Source organism: Pithys albifrons, chromosome 6 (assembly GCF_047495875.1).
Source record: "Pithys albifrons albifrons isolate INPA30051 chromosome 6, PitAlb_v1, whole genome shotgun sequence".
Classification (NCBI taxonomy): domain Eukaryota; kingdom Metazoa; phylum Chordata; class Aves; order Passeriformes; family Thamnophilidae; genus Pithys; species Pithys albifrons.
The window spans coordinates 40,207,651-40,231,720 of NC_092463.1; the positions used below are offsets into that span (position 1 = coordinate 40,207,651).

General features: G+C 45.1%; 1 protein-coding gene and 1 long non-coding RNA gene across 6 annotated transcripts in view; one reads left to right on the forward strand and one right to left on the reverse strand.

Moving 5' to 3' along the window:
• PHF21A (PHD finger protein 21A) overlaps positions 1–6,079 on the reverse strand; it is a 129,546-nt gene extending 123,467 nt beyond the window's left edge. For 2 of the 5 annotated variants that reach the window (XM_071558444.1, XM_071558439.1), the window contains exons 1-2: positions 5,630–6,078; positions 4,965–5,050 (exon numbers count right to left, since the gene is read on the reverse strand). The gene's annotated coding sequence lies outside the window, so the exon portion shown is untranslated. Of the gene's footprint in view, positions 1–4,964; positions 5,051–5,629 lie in introns of all 5 variants that reach the window. The other 3 variants (XM_071558443.1, XM_071558442.1, XM_071558440.1) reach the window with 3 other exon arrangements.
• Positions 6,080–7,077: 998 nt separating this feature from the next.
• LOC139673222 (uncharacterized) lies at positions 7,078–8,909 on the forward strand. Its single transcript, XR_011698082.1, has 3 exons — positions 7,078–7,603; positions 7,731–7,872; positions 8,276–8,909. It is a non-coding gene; the product is annotated as an uncharacterized lncRNA (long non-coding RNA).
• The last annotated feature ends 15,161 nt before the right edge of the window (positions 8,910–24,070 follow it).

The window sequence follows — 24,070 nt, forward strand, 5'->3', positions numbered from 1 at the left end:
AATACAGCAATGCTGTCCATAGGCCAAAGACAGCTGTTGCCATAGTTACTATCAACCAGCTTATCAGAAAATAATTATTGCAATTACTCAGAAGTTTTGTTAAAACAATTTAAAGCTTCAATATGATACCACTTGATCTCTTCAATTAACTGTTTGCCACTACACTGCCTTTGGGATCCACATAGTTAACAACGCCTGGATCTGCAGTGCTGAAGAGGAACAAGGGCAGGAATCAATGTTCCTTCTCCCTTTCCTACTGACAGCTTGTATTTCACAGGCAGAAACAAGGAAACCAAAGCACTAAAAGCTTGGCTGCTCTGCTAGAGTTTTCTCGCACGCCTGGAGACCGAGTCCAGGCACAGGCCATCTTAAGAGTCACAGCCTCAAATCTGCCCTCATTTTTTTAACCATTCACACATCCATATGGCAGTTCAAGAAACACACCAGCTAAGTTTTCAAGACCTATTTCTAATTACACAGGCAAAGGTAGCCCCCCACTTCAGAGGCAGGCAACACAACTTCTGTACCAAGCAAATTTTCTCTTTTGTCCTACAATGCAGTACTGTCAGGTGGAAGGGCAGAATTAGAAAATAAACATTTTAAGAAATCAGACACTAAAAAAGCATAGAAGCTGTGTGAGCCTGGCCTAGAGCAGAGATCAGATGAAGCAGAGCCTCTGTCCTTTATGTATCACTCATAAATGCATTCCCACCAGTAACAGCAAACATTAGGCTAGGGGCCAGGGGTCTAAGGGGTGAGGGGGGCTCTGCATTTGTTTTCTGGTGTGAGTTTTTTTAAAGTATGCTTTGAGCATCCAATCCCTTCTAATCAAAGAGTGAGTACTTGTATTGGCAGTGAACAAGAAATCCCAGGCAAGAGGGAACAAATAACACCTCAAACCTTCTAGGCAAAGAGCTTTTAAGGCATGGGGTACTTGGTAACTCCGTCAGATACATAAAAACGACGTAAAGAGTAAATCAGAAAATAAATGCTGCAGAGAAGCCTGTATCAAGTAGCACTTTTCCACAAAGGCCTGGGATGATCCAAGTATTAAAACAAAAGACTCTGTGGAAAAGTTGGGGCTTTGTTAGGACAGCAGACAGGGCAATCTTCTCAGACCAAAGGAAGGGTCCTGCCAGAACCTCCTACAGCTATAAAAATTATTTTAGGGACAGATGATTCTAACTCCCAAGTCTGACTGTCATGTGAGTGCACTTTTCCTCATCACTAAGTACATTTCAAAATCACTTGATTTCTATACATTTTACAGTCATTCTATGATCTATGCTTGCCATTTTGCTTTTGTAGGGTTTTGACATAACAAAAGTAGAATCAAACAAACTTAAAATCATACTTCAACAATTTTGGTCCAGTGAGAACTTGGTACAGTGCAGGAACCATGAATCATTTAAACCTTACAAAAGAAACACAGGGGCTTTTCTTGTTTTCTTTTTTTTTTTTATGAGACTGTGTTAGAAGTAAGAAAAAAAAAGAAAATAAGAAAATATAAAGTTCCCCCCATCAAATGTAAATAACATCCTTTTTGGCCTGCATAATGCATATCTCTACCAGGAGCACAAGCCAGACATTGGCTTTGTGCTATACCAAACATGAAATATTAATGTAAGATACCTATAAAAACTATCCTTCTATACCCTCTATTTACAGGGTACAGAAGTAAGTATCTAATCTAGTCCCTTGCATTCAGCAGACATCTCAGAATCCTTCTGTGCTCTGCCCCACCTTCCCAGTATATGGTTTGTTCCTAAATAACATTTGTGATGTTAAAATACATCAGAAACAGGATGTGAGCTGCTTTCTGGCACAGAGTAATTGAACAAGGGCAATTCACGAACATACAGGAGCCAGGCCTTTGGTAGAGTCTCACACTTCTAGTGCACAGCTACGCCTGTGACTGCACAGCTGTGAGCGTAGAGGGTGAAGGGGACAGCAAAGAAACACTATTAGAAACTTAATAATAGTTTTAGCACTGCTCGTCCTACACAAGTAGCCTCTCCTGAAGGAGAGGCTTTACAGCTCACATCCCCATGTGATGACCCTCCGAAAAGTAAAGCTCTATCACACTACGAAGTTCTTTCTGGAGGATTTTAAAGAAGTAAAAGGGACAAACCTGAAACAATAGTAAAAAAGGTTAAGTCACCAACATGTGTTTCTCACATGACATTCATCTTGAGTTTCTGGTATCCAAACAAAATGAAAATAACATGAAATAAGACAGTCCAGCAAGGGTCTTTCAAACGTGACTAAAATGAAAGAGAAATCTCCCTTGTAAACAATTTCCAATAGAATCAATTCATTTGACCAAATAAAGTTCTTCATGGCTCTGAGAATAAATATAAAGAAACTGAACAGCCACTATGTGTTCATTATAAACAAACTGCATAACCAACCCAAGCGATAGCTACGCTCACTATCAAAGCTTTCTAACTGCACATGGAATTTTACCACTTTCTAAGGAGTCAATAAAATATTTTATTTAAAAAAGGCATGAAAACTGTGTCCTTTGTACAGATCCACTCCAGGATTTTTTTAAACCATAATTTCTAAGTTTAACAGACACACCGAAAACCTCCTTTCTTAAAAAAAATAAAAAAAAGGAAGTTGGAGTAAGAACTATTGAACTATTTAAGCACAATATTTGAAACACATCTGAAGCTGAATAGCCTAGGGTGAAGAAAGATCTTTACAAAACCTAAACTCAAGGCAGAGATCTCACTGTCAAAGCTGGAAAACACAACAACTTTTTTTTTCTGAGCACTGTAAGTTTTAATTTCCTACTTTTGCTTTCTTTAAGTTCTTTGAAGGAAAGTTTTTTTTATTTTCATTCCCTAATAGAAGAAAACCACTTTCAAATGCCTTCTTGAGCTTCACAACAAATCCAGCTCAAGAAGCCCATGAAGAAGTGCAAAGATTACAAGCTTTGGGGTAGAAAACTTGTAACAACTAATGGTAAAATAATTAATAATAACAAAACACTCCTCAACACAACATTTTGAATTATACACATTAGCTTTGCTAGTTGAATGAAAAATCACCAAACCCCACAATGGCATCCACTCCAAGTTTCCTGTCGCTCAGGTCGGTATGGCTGAAAGGGGGGTACGACACAGCTGACATTCAGCCGGGGGCCAGCACGTTCAGTAAGTCAGCACCCACCTCCTGCTGGACAACGGGCCTCTTGAGACCCTGAAGAGACACTCTGCACATGCTACTATGCAAGATGAAATAATTGGATAGAGGTTGCTTCACAATCCCTCTATATGAGCTCAAACTTCTAGCTGATGTAACTATCATAAAATAGTCTCATTTCCCTACCACGGTAAAGTTGATAGGCTTAAAAACATGCAAGAATCACATCTTTTTTTTAAATAAAGTTTTAAAGTTTCATTAATTGAGCTACAGAATTCCTTTCTAGGAAACAATAATAATAAATGCCCCCAAAGAAGCAGTTTTATTTAGCTACTGTGAAGCATGCACAGATATAAATAAAATTCCCAGTGCCTGTCATCTTTCTACTGAAGTGTGGTAATTAGCTCCTTTAACTAATATGAGTAGCTATGCATATTTTTTGTTGTTTCTTTTTTAAGATCCAGTTCTTAGTAGCATTTTAATGTTCCTATTTAATAGAAAGTTATGTCATACACAATCACTAACAAGCTTTGTATAAGTTTTAGCATTATATGTTAACCAGGTAGAAATAGTGAATTTTAGATTTGAAAAGCAGGTTATTTTCTGCACAAATTTAGCCCCAAAATAAGCCTGTCTTCACCAAAGTTAAAAATTCCCCTGCTATGTAGAAGATCCAGCCTAACCAACTAACTCCGGGAAAGCACAGGAAAGCCAGAGGAAGTCGACTTACAAAACTGAAACTAAGCAGGTGTCTTCATTGTTAGAAGTGAGCACAATGGGGGCTGGGGGGGAGTAAACAGCCAGACAAAATCCTTATTTCTGGTACTTTAAAATCTACAGCTAAGCAAAACAGATGCATCCATCTATCTGGGTGTACAGCAGAATCCGTCCTTTAGCCTGCTAACAAGCAACAGCATAAGAAAATTTCCCTGGCCCAAAGGAGCCCACCCCTTACTGGAGCCCTGCCATAACGGAGGGCACATCCCCACCTGATTTCTGCACGCTCAGACCTACCGTACATCACAGTACACAACTTTCTCGTGACACGCCAAGTTATTAGCCCCAGTGGGACCTTTTTACATGCAGTCTCCACAGTGAACAAAAGTTCATTGTCAAGCTCAGGGCTTGGGCCCAAACAAATATCCAAAGGGGTTAGGAGGGTGAGAAAGGGGGGAAGCACTGCTATCCACAATGTAAAGATTTGTAGTCAATCACCGTTACTTACAACTAAAAAGTGGAAACAGGTGTAGCAGATATCATACTTTGATTGCTGAACAAAGAATATTACAGCACGTGACTGAAATGTGATGATATTTGTTCACCAATCGAAAACAAAAGCCACTCTCCAATGGCACTCTTTCCTCCACCCCCAAGAATTAGGAACTTGGAAATCTCTCCATATTGAAACACATCTGCTCATAGCCTTATTTTTTGACACTTGAGAAGAAGTTGAATGAAGAGCTCCATCCATTAATCCAATACGAATTCACCGGAAAAACCTTGTCGTACAATCCCACCAGCACCCACGAAACTACAGAGGTGTTTGGGAGGAAAGCTCTACCGACAGCAAAGCTCAGAATAATAACGAAGAGGAAAAAAACCCAAAAAACAGACTACCACCAAAAAAATAATCCTGCAAGAAAGCAAGTGAAGAAAGGAGCATGCATAAGAGGACTTCACCAAATGGCAGAGACCCACACAGAGACCCACTCCACCCTACACGGGCGCCGGAGGGAGGGAAAAAATAAAAACAAGGAAGCGTCTGTACCCAATGCCGGAGCAGGAGTGGGAACCCCCGGCCCCCGGCCCCGTACCTGTGCGGGAAGGGCAGCCCCAGGGCGAGGGGGGCAGGCCCGGCTCCGGAATAACAAGTTGCTGAAGAAACGGAATTTTCCCGGCGCTGCTCGGGCCACAAAGACGAATGAAAGGAAGGAGGGAAGAAAAAAAAAACCGCAGCAGCGGCTTTACTACGAATTATCCATCACCGAGAGCAGCATCAATTCCCAGATAATAATAAAACTTCCCCGACAGCATCGCGTCGAAGGACCCGACCAAGAGAAAAGGGCCTGGAAATAATCATCCTGAAGGAAACCGGAGGGGAGGGGATAAGCCTCCCTCCCCCACCCCATCCCCAGTGCAATGTGTCATCTCCTTCCCCTGCTCCTCCCCCCAACCCCAATGTGTCACCTCCTCCTTTTACCCCAAGTGTCACCCTCCTCCACCTCTCCCGCTCCCGCTCGCAAACTTCTGCCGGGGAGGCCTGGGGGCCGCCCCGGGACGCTCCGCTCTTCCCCGCCACCCCCCCGAGGGAGGGGCCGGGGGCCGCGGCGAAGTTGCTGCTCCTCATCGCCAAGTTGGCCGGAGAGTGCGGGGCGCGCCGGCGCCATCCCGGGGGGCGCGGGGAGGAGAGGGGGGGACGGCGCCCGGGGGCGGGGGGGGCAGGGAGGAGGAGGCGAATCCGAAAGGTGGGATACTACACCCTGCTGGCGGCGGCGGTGGTGCTGCGGGCCGGCCGGGGTCCCCCTGGCAGGACCTCTCTGGGAGGGGGAGGACTCTTCTTCATAGGGGGAGGGTGCCGGCGCCGCCGCTCCTCCGGGCCTCCCTGTCCCCCTCTTCTGGGCGCCTCTCTCTCCTCCTCTCACTTTCTTTAAGCTAAGCGGGGAGTGGAAGATGGTAGGTTGCTCCCTTCTCCTCCTCCTCTTCGCTCGCTCGCCTCTGTGGGGTCCTTTTCCTTCCCCCTCTCCGCGGGGGGCTCCTCCTGCGGCGGGGAGGAGAGGGCGGGCGAGGAGGGCGGCACGAAGCCGGAGAGGCGCAGGAGGAGAGAAACTGTGACACAAAAACAAGCCGAGAAGCTGAACTCTTCTTCAATCCCATTCACCCGGCCCGGCCGCAGCACCGCTCACCGGGATCCCTCCGCCGCCGGCCTCCCTGCCTGCCTGCCTGCGGCGCGCTCCCGACACGCCGCCGAGCGCGCCCCCGCCCGCCCCGGCCCGGCCCGGCCCGGCCCGCCGCCGGAGACCCGCATGGGGAACGGGGACCGCTGGGCCCACGCCCGCGCTCCTCCCTCCGCTCTGCGACGGCGGGGTGCCGCCGGTCGGGCGCGGGCCGAGGGGGAGCCGGCAGGGCGAGCTCGGCAGCTTCTCCTAAGGGGGGACTACTTGACGTGTCGGTGCGGCGAATTTATTTCCCTTTGCCTAAGGAACGGGCTGTGCTGCGGCCCCCATTGCCTAGGGAAAAAGCCCGGATGTAAAGTGAGTGAAACTAAAGTAGAGTGAAGTAGGGCACCAAACTCTGCCGGAGCAGCGGCGCCGCCGGCCACGGCCGCGGGGGGCACGGGGCGGCCGCGGGGCCCCGCAGCGCCGGCCCCGGGCGGCCGGGAGGTCGCGGGGCCGGGGCAGCCGCGCGAGGGCGGTGGGGGCCGCGCGAGGGCCGAGCCCCCCGCCCCTCACGAGCCGCCCCCCCGCACACTCCCCTCCTCTCCCCCTCCCTCCCCCCTCCCGCCCGGCCCGGCGCGCTGGGGGTGGCGCGCGGCGCGCGCGCAAGGCCGCGCGCAGGAAGCGGGCGGATGGGGGGGGGGGGGGCGGGCGCGCGCGGGCAGGAGGAGCTGGCGCGCGCGGGGCCCCGCCGCGAGGGGCTCCGCACAGGAAGTTGATGCAACAGGGCCGCGGGGCGGGGGGGGCGCGCAGGAAGCGGCGGCGGGAGGGAGGGAGGCGGCGAGAGCGCGGCGGCCTCGGCCCCGAGGATGAGCCGCAGATGGATGTGCCACTGTCCGCCCGGGCTCGGGCCCGCACCGCCCCGCGCCTCCCGCAGCGCCGCCACCGCCGTGGTACCCGCGGGAGCAGCGCACTCGCTCGCCGGGCGGGCAGGGACGGTGCTCCCTCCTCCGCCTCGCCGCTCACGCAGCGGGGTTGGCTTATTTATTTATTAGCTTACTACTCCAGCGCCGCGCGATGCTGCCATTTGCTTTCGTGCGAGCGGCGGCGCATCGGCTTTCCCCGCCTTTTTTTTCCTCTTTTCCTCCCCTTCCTCTTCTAATTCCCCTCCCAAATAATAATAATAATTTTTAAAAAACCCACAAAACAAAACAAAAGCGCAAAACCGAAACCCTTGGTAAGTCAGAAACTTTAATAGGCCGGTCCAAACCGAGGAAGTTACACGGCATGGATTGGCGGTTTCTGCGGTGCCTGTTGGCGTGGAAAGGAAACAAACGTGACTCGGGGGCTCCGCCGCCCCCAGCGCCGCCCCGGGACCCGCGGGGCTGCCCCGCCGCCAGCAGCCACCCCGTGCAGGGCTGGCCCTTATCTACAACACACGGGTATAGGTTATAGCCATGCCCTTGTGCGTCTCCGCCTTCTGAAAGTCTGGAGTCTCAGAAGTACTTAAAACCTCGCCTTTATCTCGGAGCCACCATTGCTAAAGCAGCGGGACATGGTCTGGACGCTGCGGAATTTGCGTGAGCTCTCACAAAAAAGCCGGGGTTTCATGCAATGCAAGCTCTTTTTTTAATAGCCTCTCTCATTACTTTATTTCTTCAAAATGCTCACAAGTTGTGGATAAAAGTGTTTGTATTATCTCTGCAGATGCTTCAGGAAGCCACGATGAACTCATTATTTCACTGCAAAACGAAATCCATAAAGCAGTCACGATGAGTAACTCGGGGACTTGTCGTAATTGGGCAGTAACACACAGTTTTATCATCTGGAGAATTCTAGTGGGCTCAACGTGAGTGACAATTTATAGCAAGATTTCCTCTCAACTGTAAAAAATATTGGGCTATTGTTTATTTAATTACCATTAATTTCCCACTTCTTTTCCATCAGGTGGTTTCCAATTCTGTATGATTTAATTGTGAAGTTTGTAACATTTAGTTCTCTTCTTAAAGCTGTGGCTCCTGGAGTCATACAATTATGCAAGAAACCCAAGTTTATTTTTTTTAATGAAGTTTCTAGCCTGTGGGTTTGCGGATGTGACCTTAAAGACACAAACCTTAAAGGAACAGAAAGGAAAAGGGACAAAGCAAATAGAGTCATCCAACACTGCCTTTTTTTTTAATGTCACATTGTTTGGCTTTTTATTTTTGAGGCAATTTGTTCTACACCCTTTTTTTTTTTTTTTTGCAAGCCAGGTGTGATACTGAACAGCAGGGCTGATGGAGTACTAAAAAAGGAAAACACTGAAAATGTATCAAGGTGCTCATCAAACAATTACCGATACGTGCACAGTTAATGGAATAACAGGTGAGGAAGGTCATGTGTACAGGCCTACTAAAAATCTAGTATCCATTGCAGTAGATTTTTTAACATGCCCAACTCTGACAAGTGTTATGGTTAGTATGATTAAGATATTACACTATTTCTGATAAACACATATTTGCTTTTTATACATCTTTCGACTTTACTTCTAGAGCCTTTGAATAGATCAAGGGATTCTGGGACAAGGTCCATTACTTGTCAGATCTGCATGTAGTTTACTGTGATTTCTCCTGGGGCTGGGGCACCATCCAGACCTCTGCAGACTTGAGTTCATAACCAATTTTTAAACCGCTCTGAAAATCCCAGCCCTGATATGCAGATTCAGCCCCCCACTTCAGCTGTAGAGGCTGAGTGTTACAGCCAAGACGGCCTGGATTTTGATTTTACTTTCAGTTAGAGTTTGAAGCAAGAAGAGGAATCAGCTTACTCTGAAAATGATCAGACCAGAGTTGCTTTTTTCCTTCAGAGTTTTTATAGATGCACCAGAAAAATAAATAAAGCCTGTGTATTTCACTGTTTTTTCTCTTTCTGCTTAACAAGCAAGTTAAAAGAAGCTAGAATGAGTGATTTAAGTGTTACTAGAAATTTGGCATGTTTATTCTGCTGCGGAGTCAATACACACAGCCTAAAGTTTGTTTTAGAGATGAACTTTGGACAAAGTTCAAAGAAAAATAATCATTAGCTGTTACTGTAGATGCACACAGAAATTTTTCATGGTTTGTCTTAGAACTCAGACCGCAATGGGTACCTCACACTCTGCCCACAGTGATCTTTGAATCACAGCCGTGTAGAGTGGCTCAGACCATTTTCATAGAATCATAGAATGGTTTGGGCTAAAAGGGACCTTAAAGGTTGTCTATTTCCAACCCCCATGCCATGAGCAGGGACACATTCTGCAAGACCTGCTTGCTCAGAGCCCCATCTAACCTGGCTTTGAACGCTTCTAGGGGCAGTCTGTTTCAGTGTCTCACCACCCTCATAGTGAAGAATCTCTCGTTAACATTTAATCAAAATCTGCTGTCTCTCAGGTTAAAGCCATTCCTATATTGGGAACTGCAGAGCTGGACAAACCACTCCAGCTTCTCTTAAGGTCTCAGGAGAGCAGAGTGGAGATGTAGTCCAGGTTGTAACCATGCACATTGCTGGGTCGTGTTGGATTTCTCATCAACCAAACTGAACTCAGCAGTTTAAGCCACAGAACCTGATTATCATAGACATGCTGAAAGTTTTTCCTTTAAAACCAGTGCACATACACTACTCCTTTGTTCAGACTTGCAATGCTGAAGAGAAGTGCTTCCTTGCATTTGATGCTACTTGATTTCACTTCCACGTCAGGAAAAAGGGCCTCCATAGGTGTATGTGAAGCATTCACCTTCTCATAGCATCAGAAGTGGTTTAATGTAAAAAATGGAAAGCAACAGTACCATCAGATGCACAGCCAAATGCCTAAATAAACTGACTGGGTTTGGTTGTTGTCTTCGGACAGAGATATCTAACAGGATTTTGTTGCAGCAAAAGGAAATCTTCCTAGGAGCCTAGTAAAAGTATTCCCTCCTTTTCCTGTTGAGTCTTTGTGCGCAAAGTTGACCTGTGCACCTCTGCCTCCAAATGTGATGTTTGTGCTGCTTATCAAAAGTCATAGTTTGTTTTGTCCAGATTTTCCACTTTCTGCTTGATCACATCACCTTGGATGCTCACCCAGTTCTCTTTGCCAAATTTGTTTCCTAAGAGCACTTAGCAGTACAAGGCAAATCCAAAGTAATTTCAAAGTTAGTCTAAAACTCAGAAAAATCACCAGGATTTAATGAGAACTTGCAAGCAGCAGCTAGATGGTATTTCTCAGTTTTGGAGAATTTCAGAGAAAGAAGCACAGTCCATGTAAAGTATTAATGCACCTCAAGAGTATTAGTTGTTGCTAACAATTATTGTACCAAGTGTTCAGAATAACAAGTTACATCACAACATGCTAGCTTTGCTGTAGCAAACCCATCTTGCTGTTGAGAATACTTGGGACAAAATCTGAGTAGACATCAGTTAACATGCAAACACAGTCTTTTAGCAACTTGTGTTAAAAGGAATTAGCAGCAAGTGCACTGGCTCCTAAACTACAGGGCATAGATTAGGTTGACAGTGGAGAAGCCATATTAACACTTTCTCTTCCTCTGGTTTTCAGCAACAAAACTACCTTAAAAACTAAGAGTTAGTGATTTGCCTATTATTATTTTTCACTGTGCTTTTGACAAGAATGCTGGATGGCTGCAGGTAGGAAGGGTGATAGTCTGTGCAGCCATGCCTAAAAGAGAAAGCCGTAAGACCCTTTCAGGCAAGACATAACCCAGCCTAAGAAAACAGTCAGGAATCTGGTCTTCTCATCAGTGCTTGAACACGGGGTTATCTCTCCAGCAGGATCCAGGCAAAAAGCTCCTTCAACAAGCAAGTATCTTCTCCTTCCCAGGGTCAGGGAAGGATAGGGCATCACTCACTTTCAGATCATAAGGAAAATTAAGCAGACTGTTTAGACCACCAGTTGGGGCTGGAGCCTGAAAGCACAACTCACACAAGGCACTTGCCATTAGGGATATCAGCCTAAGTGCAAACTGCATTGCTTAAAACAACAACCTCTGACTTCCACCATGGCTTACTGCCTTACACAGGAGCTATTGCTTACAGCAGACAATGAAGCAGATACCTACTTACCCTGTCTTATCCCAAAATAACTTCCTTGCTAACTCATCAGCTGTCTGTTGGTCCAGGAAGGAGCGGTGCAGCCACAAATCTTGCTTTTCTGATATTCTGCCTGGGAGGCAGCTAGGATGAGCTAAAAATGGTCAGAAGGAGTGCATTGACTGGGACCTATATTCCAGGAAAAGTCATGCAACATTCAGGCTGCCCTGTTCCTTTTGCAAAACTCATGTTCTCTAGGCTGCCCCCAGCAGCTGAGCCAGGGAAGGCCTGTCAGTGCAGCAGAGCATTGTGTCTGTAGGGGGATTTCGCTGGGGATGCAAGCGCTTCCAAGGTTAGCCTTGAAAGGATGACTCCAATCTGCTGTCTGTTCCCCTGGTCACTTACTGTTTTGCTTACAAGAGATCCTGTTTGTTTCATATAGAAAGTAGATCAGAGCCTGCCCTGCTGCACCAGAGAGCAGAAGGGACCTCTGAGCACCCACTACTGTCTCATAGTTGCCAGCAGCTCCTGGAGCTCTTTTCCCTTGGTTTCCCTCTTAGGCTTTCAGTCTTCTTAAGGTTTGTAAAGTCAGAAAGGTTGTCATCTCCTTATCTGATCTGACCTCCAGCAAAATATTGGCTACTTCAACCACTACTGTGTCAGATCTGCAATTATGGGAGGCCAGGGAGTATTTTGCCCTTCAAAAGCCAGTGTTTTCTGCTGCTGGAGGTGCATCTGCTTTCAGAGAGGCTGCTTCCAGATTGAAGAAAGATCTGAGCAGCAATACTGTCTCTGGGAGTCAAGAGGAATTTGGTTTCCTTGCATTTTTTTATCTTTTCTCTTTAAGTGAGCAGTTATAAAGGGGACATTGCTCATGGCTCTCAGGTGGCTGGCCAGGCTGACTAAGCATGCTTACGGATCCTGTACACTGTTTAGAATCACAATGAGCTAGAGACTGTGTGCCAAGATGCAAATGGTCCAGGGAACAGTTTCTCATTTTTAAGCCAGCAGTATGGAGTATCCTAGGAGCAATTGCAGTTCCGTTATCAGGTGAAAGAAACTCTTCTTGACTCATTGTCCTTTTTGTTAAAGAATGTAACACCCCCTAATTCAGGTTGATTTGTTGTAATGTTTGTCACCCTGCTAAATTTTTCAAGTGGATATTGTTGGACCACTAGTGATTAGGTATATCTGTTCTCCATCAAAATAACCTTTCTCCAGATGCTGTCAGAAGAATTTTCCTATTCTATTTTTGAGAAACTTGGAGGGAAAAAAATGTAGTAGAATCGGAAAACTATGGATGGAAATTTAAATGAAGCCGCAGCATATGTTTTCAAGGAACTGCTGAAAGAAATTTGCAACTTTTGTAATGGAGCATATCAGTGTGTCACTAACGTGATAAGCAAATAGAAATGCAGAGGGGTAAACCAGAGGCATGAGCCTTAGACCATGACAGCAACTACCAGGCTGTAATGCAGGCATATTGATATCTCAACAGGTAGGCCTCCCACAAGCACAGAAATCAGACATTGTGACAAACAGTATCCAAAAAAACAAACAAAAAAAGAATAAGCCCATTTCTGTAAACAATGAATCATGAGTAGAAGGGACATCATGTTTTTTTATTCCTTTCAGGTATTAGTGGTCATTTTGGCACCTTGAGGAGAGACATGATAAAGCAGAGCATGTTCCAAGGAACATACAATGTAAAAAGTCACTACAGGGGAGAAGCAGGGAACCAAGGGCCTAAGGGAAACTACAGGATGATGGTAGTTCCAGGATGTTAAGTACTTCAGATAAAAATACTGATTGTGGTTTTCAAAAATATTTCCATAAATTTGTTCCCTAAATCCTTCCATATCACTAGATACATTAAAAGCCTGGGGTTTGAGTGGATGGAGCATCTAAGAAGAAATTTAGTTCTCTAGGTATTTAACTAGACATATATTTGAGCTGCCAGTTTGGGACTACTGGCTAAGCAGCATCTTGTCCTATAAAGTAATGTAGCAAGAAGAAGTAGATCAGTGTTTAAAAGCAGTAAAGAAGTAGTAAGCTTTGGGAAGTGTTAAGATACTGGAATTCTGTGTATTTATTACATGTTGTCTTTACTGTGCTGACAAGTAGCCTAGAATAGGCGCAGGATCAAGGGAGGGAAGAGGAACTATGAACCAAGTATTATGTAGGGATAGGGAAAGGGAATCTAGGAGCAGACCTGTGCCTGCCTTTGAATGCAAGAATAAGAGTTAAAAATGATTCAGTGGACAGAAAGGTCAATGCTAGAGCAAGTATTCAGAGTGAGTTTTCATGGCCCAACAATAAGTGGTGTTAGTCACCTCTAGATTATCTGGGATTAAGTGTATCATGGGTAAAGATACCCCAAGATGACTGATACTGAACTAGCACCATGCCACACAACATTGCATCTTCTGAGGAGCTGTGGCCCTCTGCCCTTCACAACCCCTGCCGTCACCAGTCCTTCCTGATGGCATCACACCTTCTTCTCCAAGCTTCCTTGGCAGGTCTGGCTATTTCTGGGTTTTCTGCTTTGGCTGTGTTATTTCATCCTGCTGCTTTCTGGGATAATCCATAGTTTAATGTGGCTGGGTTTTGAACAGAGTGAGAAGGGGCAAAGTGTATGTGTATGGCCAGGCTTTGCGAACGCAGATTTGGGCAGGGCTCTCCCCACGTGGGTGTGCCCTTTCAGCCTGCGCAATGGATTTTTTAGGTGAGGCACAGCATGTGCAGAACTGGCCCCACCGTTTAAGTCCTAAGGTTCATCTGCCACGGCCGAGCAAGCTTGGACAGTGACAGTGAAGTCCTCGGGACTGTCACAGCACCCGGTACTAACCGGGGCTGACCCTGCTGAGCATCCGAGATCTGACAGGATGGGATGGCAGGGAGGCATTGAACTGCCAGGGGACAGTCCCCACTGAGACTGGAACTCAGGTCCTTGGGTTTTGGAGTCCAGAGTGCTCTCCTTTACACACGGGACCGCCCTGAAGGGGCAAAGTAAAGATCAAAAAAGAGTCAATAAACCTGATGGACAGGGAAGGCATCTGCACAGTGAGACAATGCCCTTTTTATTTAGCTGTGTCTTACAATATAGCTACCACATCATAAATCCAGAGACACATGTTTGTAGAGAGAGGTCCTCACAGATATTTTATTTATAATTGATTTTAGTATCTTCCACTGAGGTCTCCTGTTGTCTGAGTGATAGGCAAGTTGCAAAATGTATCATTCAAGAGTTAGGGAATTGGGCAATTAAACCTGTTTGTGTATTCTCTGTGTTCAAAATTGATTAATAACAGTAAGATACACCAACATCATGCTTTTTAGCTAAAAGACAGATAATGTCAATATATTCACAAATCTCGTTGGAATTGCTTCCTTATATGAACAGTACATGTAAGCATAAATGTATTTTTCTCTCACTAGGAGGGATAGAATGAAAAGACTGTTTCAAAACTCTTATTAGACAATGAGGTAGAAATCACAGAATATCCGAAGTTGGAACTGGCCCACAAGGATCACTGAGTCCAGCTCCCGACCCTACACAGGACAGCTTCAAGAATCACATCATATGCCTGAGGACATTGTCCCAATGCTTCTTGAATGCTGTCAGGCTTGGTACCATGACCATTTCCCTGGGGAGCCTCTTTCAGTGCCCAACTACCCTCTGGGTGAAGAACCTTTTCCTTTTATCCAACCTAAACCTTCCCTGACACAACTTCAGGCTGTTCCCTCAGATCCTGTCACTGGTCACTAGAGAAAAGATTTCAGTGCCTGCCCCCCTCTTCTGCCTGTAAGGAAGCTGCAGATTGTTATGAGGTCTCCTCTCCAGCTCTTTTCAGTCTTGTCTTCTCCAGGCTGAACAGACCAAGTGCCCTCAGCTGCTCCTCATACGGCTTTCCCTCATGGCTCTTCACCACCTGTATTGCCCTCCTTTGGACACTCTTTAACAGCTTAACATCTTTCCTCTGTTGTGGCACCCAAAATTGCACACAGTATTCAAGGTGAGGCCACACCAGTGCAGAGCAGAGCGGGACAATCCCCTTCCTTGACCGGCTGGTGATGTTTTTCCTGATGCTTCCAGGACACAGCTGGCCCTCCTGGCTGCCAGGGCACTGCTGACTCATATTCAACTTACTGATGACCAAGATCCCCAGGTCTCTTTCTGCAGGACTTCTTTCTAGCTTCTCATTCCCCAGCCTGTACATACATCCAGGTTTGCCCCATCCCAGGTGCAAATTCTGGCACTTGCCCTTGTTGAACTTCATCTGGTTGGTGATTGCCCAGCCCTCTAATTTGTCAAGGTCTCTCTGCAGGACCTCCCTGCCTTTGAGGGAGTCATCAGCTCCTTCCAGTTTTGTGTCATTGACAAACTAACTCAGTATCCCTTCCAGTCCTGCATCCGAGTTGTTTATAAAGATGTAGAAGAGCACAGGGCCTATGAGGGAGCCCTGTGGAACCCCACTAGTGAGAAGTCACCAGTTTGATGTCACCGAATTCACTATTACCCTCTGTACTCGACCAGTGAGCCCATAACTCACCCATCACACAATGTGTTTATCCAGCTGTGCTGGACATTTTGTCCAGAAGGCTCCTGTGAGAGACAGTAATGAAAACTTTACTGAAATTCTAAAAGATTACATCAACTGGCTTGATCAACTAGGTGCATTCCCTTGTTATAAAAGGAAGCTAAATTTGACGAGCAGGACTTTCCTTTCATGAAGCCATGCTAGCTGTGGCTGATGATGCATGTCTTTCAGATGTTTTTCAGTAATGCCCAGAGAATAATCATGATCTATGATTATGCCATTGTTGTCATGACAATCATGACATGACACAATTTGACTAGTTTCACATCAGACTTGGAAACACCATAGTGAATTTGAATAAAATCTATAATAATTTGAAAACATTGCAAAGTTCCAGGTCACCTTACTCTCAGTGGTAATGTCAGTGGGGCTCCTGAAAACATCCACTCAGTGCTTGCCATGAGCCAGGTAGTTAAACAAGGAGTTGGAAAATATCCAAAGTCTATAAATGTCAATAAAAGTTTGTATTTTGCCTATTTAAGAAGCCATTATGTGCCCACCGCCACAGGGCAAGCCAAAAGATGTTGTTTCAAAGAAGATACGCTAGAATTGGTAAGGCAACAGAAGGAGCAGGGAATAATTTTTACCTTGAGAAAAAAAACCAACATGAGGACTAGGACTTTTCAGATGAAGTAACATAAGAGTAAGAGTAAGAGACCTGCTAGAGGGAGAGCTGCATGGAGAAGGAAAATAGGGAGTGATTGTTCCCCATTCCTCAGGTTGCAAGAGTAAGTGGCACTGAGTGAAATGGTTAGACAATGTTTAAAACAAATAAAAAATGATACTTTTATGCTGAATGCATAAACATATTTGGAACTTATCAGTGCAAGATTTCATGGGTCCCAAAAGTATAAATGTATTCAGAAAGACATGAAACAAATCTACTGAAGGATGCAACATCTGACTCAGCAACCACTTTCACCACTGGTTGCCAGAGGCTCACAGTGGGAGGATTCTTCTGGATACATCCCATTTCTTACAGTCCTTCTTAAACACCCAAGTTGGGACATTATCAGAGAAGGCCTGCTCTAGAGGATGCACGTTTGATCTTCTTCAGTCTTGTCACTTTTATGAATTCAGGAATAAAGGAAGCAGTAATATTTTGGTGGAAGAGAAAAAATCAGTGCAAGAGGCTTGTCTATTCATGTGTGCCAATGTTATACAGACTTTGCTCTTCACTTTATTCAAGTGCAACTTCTTATACTGTGGGTTGGGGTTTTTTTCTTCTGAGAATGAAAACAGGCCTTACATTGTCATTCATATCACATTTCTTAGAATGAGAGGCAGTTTATCTTTTAATAAAACCATACTGTTTGAATGGGAATCACATAAGGGACCTGATTCAAAGCTGTGGAGGAAATGGACTGCATGCCCTTACTAAACCAAAACGGAATCCCTGATCTCTGCCACTTGTAGTACTGTTTTCCCACAGCCAGTGCTAGGCAGGAGCCGACCTGGAGACTGCCTGATGGTGCTGAGGCCTCGTGTAGCTCTGCTGGGCCCCTGCGGTGGGTTTGCAGCCATCCCAGTTAGCTCTTGGCTGGAGAGATGGACACCAGGGCCAACCCACACAGCAGCTTCCACTAGGGGCCACTGCTACATAGAGGAAGAAGAGGAGGAGGAGGAGGAGAAGGAGGAGGAGGAGGAAGACAAGAAGGAAGAGATCAGAAAGCGTCATAGTCTTGAGGTTCTATTTCCAGGCATAAGGACATCTGTTTGTAAGCAGCTTCGGGAAGGTATATGAAGTAGCACTGATTCTGTCTAGGTACACAAGAGAAAAGGGATGGTCACTGGAAGCTGCAGAGGTTGGTTTGCTTCCCCCTCGCGTGTTACTGGGAGGCACTGAAAAATCCCCCTGCCTTCCAAGGCCTTCTCTCTGAACCATGCAAACTTAGCATAGCAGCAGATCCCTCATTCCTGAGAGGACTTTGGAAGTTGGAGAGGTGACAGCACTTCAGAGAGGAAGCAATGCATGTTTATAACAGCAATGAAGTTCTATTTTCAAATATCTATATGAAACTTGAAGCTTCCAGTTTGGACCTAAAAAAAAGACTTATGTGCCTAGAAGCTTGTTTGTGTTTTCCAGCAACACTGGTTGATTTCATAATATGTATATTACCTACAAAACTTGCCCTTTTTATCCCTAGACCATGGCAATGACAGCACTATTAAATCTAATATTGAGACTTGGCAAAATATATTTTTGACTCACTAGTTTCAAATGAACCATGTCTTCCCTCATGTGCGTGGGATGCTTGCTGCTTTCTAGGGCCTCAGTATGGGCAGAACTGAACTTACAGAGCCACAGAGTAATTACATCAATGGATACTTCTGTGGAATTCACTCAAGTTTAAAATTCTTTTGGGAATGCTTCCTGACAGAGATGAGAAGACTGGATATTAATCCTGATGGATGAAAGGAGAGACCCCAAGCTCTACATGCCCTCATGGAAAAGAAATGCCTCCTCTACAGACTTAGAGAGATATTAAAGAAAAATGTCAAAATACATAAAACCATTTCCAGCCCACCATACCCCTCAGCAATTCTACTTTCACCCAGAACTGAAAGAAATTAAGTATTCCCCAGAAACAAATGTTTTCCTGCTATTTGTAAAGTGCTAAGGGATAAGAAGTTACACTCCTTCTACTGTGAAGTCCTTAGAGGGGATCAAATAGCTTGTGTTTATTTATCTTTACTAGCACACCGGCTGTTGGTGGATTATCTCCTTCTGTCATCGAGATGGCTCCTTTTCACCATCAGGCAACTGCAGGAGCAGCGGAGATTTTTTTTTTCTTTTTCTGATTTTTGGCTTGTTAGTTCTTTGTGTCTCTCGCTTTTGGCTGTTGGAGTGAACTGCTTGTTGGGGAATCTGCCTCTGAGGCCAGTCTGTGCTGCTCTTTTGCTGTGCCTCTGAGAAGCTGAGACTCCTTTGTTTCAGTGGTGAGGCTACAATGGCACGATTAGACAGATAAACCATAGTGTCATTTTGCAACCTCTGTTCAAAATACAGCTGCCCCATAGGTGTGCTTTGAAATGATACAGGCACAGGAGCTTGTGGTGGGAAGCAGGGGGATTCTCCACTGCAAGGGGGGATTGTCCTAGATAAACTGCTTGTGACAGTACAGCAGCATCAATGTCTGATTCAGATAAGAATCATGGATTTTTTGGCACTGTACCCATTTTTTGGCACAGTCAAGGAAAAACTGACTATTTCTACCCCTGGAAACATAATACACAGTATCAGCATTAGCAAACTTGAGCCCTTAGCTCAGTCTGAAGCTGCATGCAGTGAGAAAATGTACACCGGTCTTTCTGCAACTGCCACCCCTAACTCTGGGATTAACATCTGCAGGGGGATATGCCTGTGCCCAGCACAGAGCATGCAACTTTAGGATTATTCAGATATGGGCCTCATCTTCACCTGGAAGGAGAAACTGAATACAGTAACAAGGAGTCCTCCACAACTGCCCATTGCTTCTTTCCACATTGCCACAGCTTAGTGCATGCAGGAAGCTCCTTTCTGCTAACTTCATCTGGGAGCATCTCTGGTTGAATCACTTTGAAGGACACTCCAAGTGGTGTGGGGTGAGCAGGGTCCTTGTGACACTTTCATCTGTGGTGGTCTGGGATAATTCAACAGGGCAGGGTGGTGCCTGGGGGTACGCCTGCATCTGGAGTGGTCCACAGTAATTTGGAGGACTGACATTCCTTAACATTTTAAGATGGTGACTGGTCACCTCAATTACATGGGGACTGACATGCTTGGTTTGGAACCAGCTGAGGGTACTCAATTGCAGGGATATGGATTATGATCATAGAACCATAGAACAATTTGTTGCAGTTCAAAAGCATGGCAGAGCATCCCAGGATGGGGGAAGGCCTGCCAGCAAAAACTGGGTAAAAAGAGAAAAAGAAGCCCTTGCTTTTCCTAATTCAGATCAAATATTTGTATCAGAACAAAAGCTCAAAATACATTAGGGATGTTTGAATGTGGAATGGAGGGGACAACAGACCATGGGATCAATGGTTAAAAGTGAGTAGAGAAGGGACATGTGTTGTTCATACACATGGTGAAGAAAGTAGTCCTTTTTACTGGTGTTCAAAGGGGAACTATAATGTTTTAGATATTTGCCTTTGATGAGAAAGAATAAAATACTGAAGGTACCTGGGGAAGTTGCATGAGATCACCAGAGAGAGTGCTAGTCTTGGTGACGTGCAGGGCACATGTGTTGGCAGGTGAAGGTAGGAGATAGCTCCTAGAGGTGAGCACCTGGAGAGAAAGAGGGAAAGAGGTGAAGAGGAGGTATGGGCAGCAAAAGGACCCCCAAAGGGCATTGGCTGGGTGAGGAAAATACAGTACAAAATGGGGTAAGCTGTTTGAATATTGCAGGCAGAAAGCGAAATAGGGCTGAAAACTGTGAAGAGGAGGGATAAAACAAAAACAAACAACCTGGGAGAAAGTGAGAACAAAGAGAGAAAACCAGACTATGAAATCTAACTGAAAAAAGAAGTGAGTTCCTCACTCCCTATCCCTTATTGCTGTGAATATTTGGAAGATTTGACTTGCTGCATGAGAGAAATTATGTTGAGTAATGGGGAGGGTAATCGGGTTTACACATGGTGTCTCTGTCTCTCCCTCTTTTGTAGAAAGACCAGCCTGGGATAGCCTGTTAGAGAAACAAACCTGAAAAGAAGGACTTACTATGAGAAATCGAAAACAAGCCACAAGGAGAGCTGATGAGGAAGCAAAGTGTGTAGGAAGAAGGTAAAAGAAGGGAAATGAGACTGGGGAGGCAAAACCAGAGAAAATAACTAAGAATCATGAAAACACTTAGACATGGTAGGGGGAGAAAGAAACTTTAAAAAACCCCAACCAACCAAACAACAACAAAACCCACAAAAACAAACCCAATCAACCAACCAACCAACCAGCTGGAAAATGCAGTAGAAAAGATAAGGGTGTTCCGAGTTATCTGGTGCTGTGGCAATGAGTCAGAATGAGTGAGTTTCCGATCTCCTATTCAAATGTAAACAAATATTTCTTCATCTTTATTGCAGTTGTGCCCAAAGGGTGCTGATCACACAGCACAGCAGGGTTACTCACACACAAGAGACCTCACAATCCCAGCAGCCCTTTTGCTGTAAGGCAAAGGCAAACAGCAGGAGGAGAGTATAGTACACTGTAAAGCTGTCAGGTGGGTGTCAGGCTGGGAGTTAATAACTGATTGGGGGTTTTCAGGTTTTCTGTTCCCACCAAACCTGAAACATGTGAAAATTATCTGTTGGAAAGATGGCGTGGTCTGCCCTGCTGGAAGGCTGCTCTGTGGAGAAGGATGTGGTGGTCCTGGTGGACAACAAACTGTCCATGAGCCGGCAGTATGGCCTTGTGGCCAGCAAGGCAATTGGTATCCTGGGGGCCATTAAGGAGATGGTCTTGACCCTCTGCTCAGCCCTGGTGATGCCATGTCTTGAATACTGTGTCTAATCCTGGGTTCCTCGGTACAAGAGAGACATGAACCTCCTGGAGTGGGCCCACTAGAAGGTGACAAAGATGATTATGGGACTGGAGCATCTCTTTTACAAGGACAGGCTGAGAGAATTGGGCCTGTTCAGCCTTGAGAAGAGACAACTGAGGGCACTTCATAATTGTCTATCAGTATGTGAAAGGAGGGTGCCAAGAGGATAGATCCAGGCTCTTCTCAGAGGTGCAGAGCAGCAGGACAAGAGGCAACAGGCAACAGGAAGTTCCTCCTGGACATGAGAAACAATGTCTTTGCTGTGCTGGTGACTGAGCACTGCAACAGGTTCCCCAGAGAGGCTGTGGAATCTCCTTTCCTGGAGATACGCAAAAGCCATCTGGACACAATGCTGAGTAAAGTGCTCTTGGGTAAGTAGTGCTTGAGCAGGGAGATTGGACTGGATAACCTCCAGTGGTCCCTTTCAACCTTCCCCATCCTGTGAAGATGCTTGCCCACAGCTGAGAAAGGGTGGCTGCTCTGGCAGGGGAGCCTGGCCCTCCCCAGGTCTGAGCCTTCTCTTGGGTCTGAGAGCTATCGAACAGCTAGATACTCTGCTCTTCTGCCTTTTGCTTCTTGTAACTGCACCCTACACATTCCCAGTAACACTTACCTCTTATAGTCACTGAAGTCTAATCCCTCTGTTTAGCTATATGAGAGAAGTACTAGACAGACTCTTGTTAAAGATTATCATATTCTTGGTCTGTGTAGTCTGTAACATCTACCCATTTTGCTGTTCTCTTTGGATCCATAACCACATGAAAATAGTTATGGTAAAGAGTGATTACCTTTTCTAGGTTTGTCTTGCCATATGTCAGTGTGAGACTGCCTCACCCTTTGTATTTGTCAGGAGCAGCTAAGTAAAGGTTGTATTAACTGCCATTTACTCGTCCTATGGTGTGTAGCCAGTGTGAAATTCAGAGACAATTTAGAATGTTATCACCAGACCTACTGATGGCATTTTCCACTCCCTTTGTTTAGTACAAAGCAAATCACACCTCAGGTGCTTAATTTTCTTCTAAAAATGAAGACATTAAACATATTTGCTTTTCAGCTTGCAAACACTCCATCCCTCTGATGCAGTGATTCTGACTTCCTGGGAACTGCCTGTCTATAAACGTGCAGAGCTGCTTACTGTATAAATACACCTTTAGTATCTACTCATAGTGAGTACCCCCCATTTAAATCCACATAACTTGGTTTTGAAGCAGAAGGGCCTCTGAACATACTTTGGTCCTTTGCAGTCAGTTTCCAAAGAGCAGAAAGTTTCCTTTGGCAGCAAAAATCTGTTAGTTCCCTCAGGAAGACAGCACAGATTGAAGCTGCCGGCATTCCAAGTCACCCACCCAAATCAGCTCTTCTGAAACCAACACACTGCCCCCCATCTCTCTCAAATCCACCACAGTCTTGACCAACTCTTGTTGGCTATTTCTGCCATGAACTTGAGAAGCCCTTACAGAATTTTTAGCAGTGGAGGAGATCACATCTGTTGTAATGCAGCATTTCAAACATGTAGCAGAAAACAAGAAAACAAGGTGCAAGAAAAGTGATCTACATCCAGATCTTCTCTTTTCCAGTGGCTTGCTGGTGGTGCACTAGCCAAATCACTGGATTTCTCTGCCTCCTCTCCTTATGCAAACAAGGGGAAGTGATACTTAGTCATTATTAGAACATCCAGGGATGCAAATTACTGTGTCAATGATTACTGTTTGTTCTCAAAATACATGCCATTTCCTTTTATCCCATTTACAACACTGGATTAGTCACTTCCAATATTGCAGAATCATAACCATTCATTCCTTCAGATAAACTACTAGTTTCCCTAAAAAAAAGCTCTCTAGTCTCTGAGAGGTAGGCCACTATTTAACACAGGTGTGTGTAAGTTCAAGTTGCTTAGACACAGAGGTGATGGAGGCCATTAAGCACAGAAGTGACCAATAAACAGCACAAAAAATGCATAATATAATGAAGATCTAGCAGTGCTTGTCTAATGTAACATCTGATGGCTAATGACTATTTGTAACTCTAAGAACAGCTTTACTTTCTTGCAATGATACTGATTGCATCAAGAACTTCATAGTTGTTTTGGTTTGAAAGCTTGGGAAAATGTCAAGTATAAACCAAAGTGACAAAGCTTTCTCCTCTCCCTGCTGAGAAAAGGGAGAAAAAACTGGATACTTAAACTTTAAATAGAACTGGCTTATATATTTACACAAAAAAAGGGAAAATTAAAAGTAGACTACAATATAACACACACCCACACAAGTTAGAGATAACGAATAATTCCTTCACTTCCCCACCCAACAGAAAACTGAACTCTTCCGAACACAAATCCCACCATTCTAGCTACAAAACTACCCAAGAGAACTCAGTCTCCCGAGGGACAGACCCAAGCAGAGAGAAAACTAAGAATGAACATTTACTTTCCTGCAGATAACATAGTGTGAGGTGGTGCTGAACCTAATCAGCAGAGCAGCACAGAGCATGTCCACCTGCACCACAGCCATCAGGGGAAGAGAAAGCTCCTCCTCCTCCACTGTACTTATGTCCCTGTTTGTGTCATCTGGGATGAAATATTTCTTTGGTTGCTTAAGTCAGGTGACACCTGTCCCTCCTAATCTACGTAACACTATCGGGGCCTACTAAAATTAAGGCCTACTCTAGGCCTAACTAAAACTAAGGTCTAAATTACCACAATTGTGGTACAGAACAGTACATAAATTAAAATCATTCCACTGATGGAATACACAACTCTTAGCACACATCAACATGCTTTCTTGAATCTGGATTTTACAAAGTAGGAAGCGTCCTCAGGAATCTACCTACATCTTTGTGGTTTTGCAAAGGCATTTTTCACTGCTGCATGTGCATTAGTGCCAAATTCTCC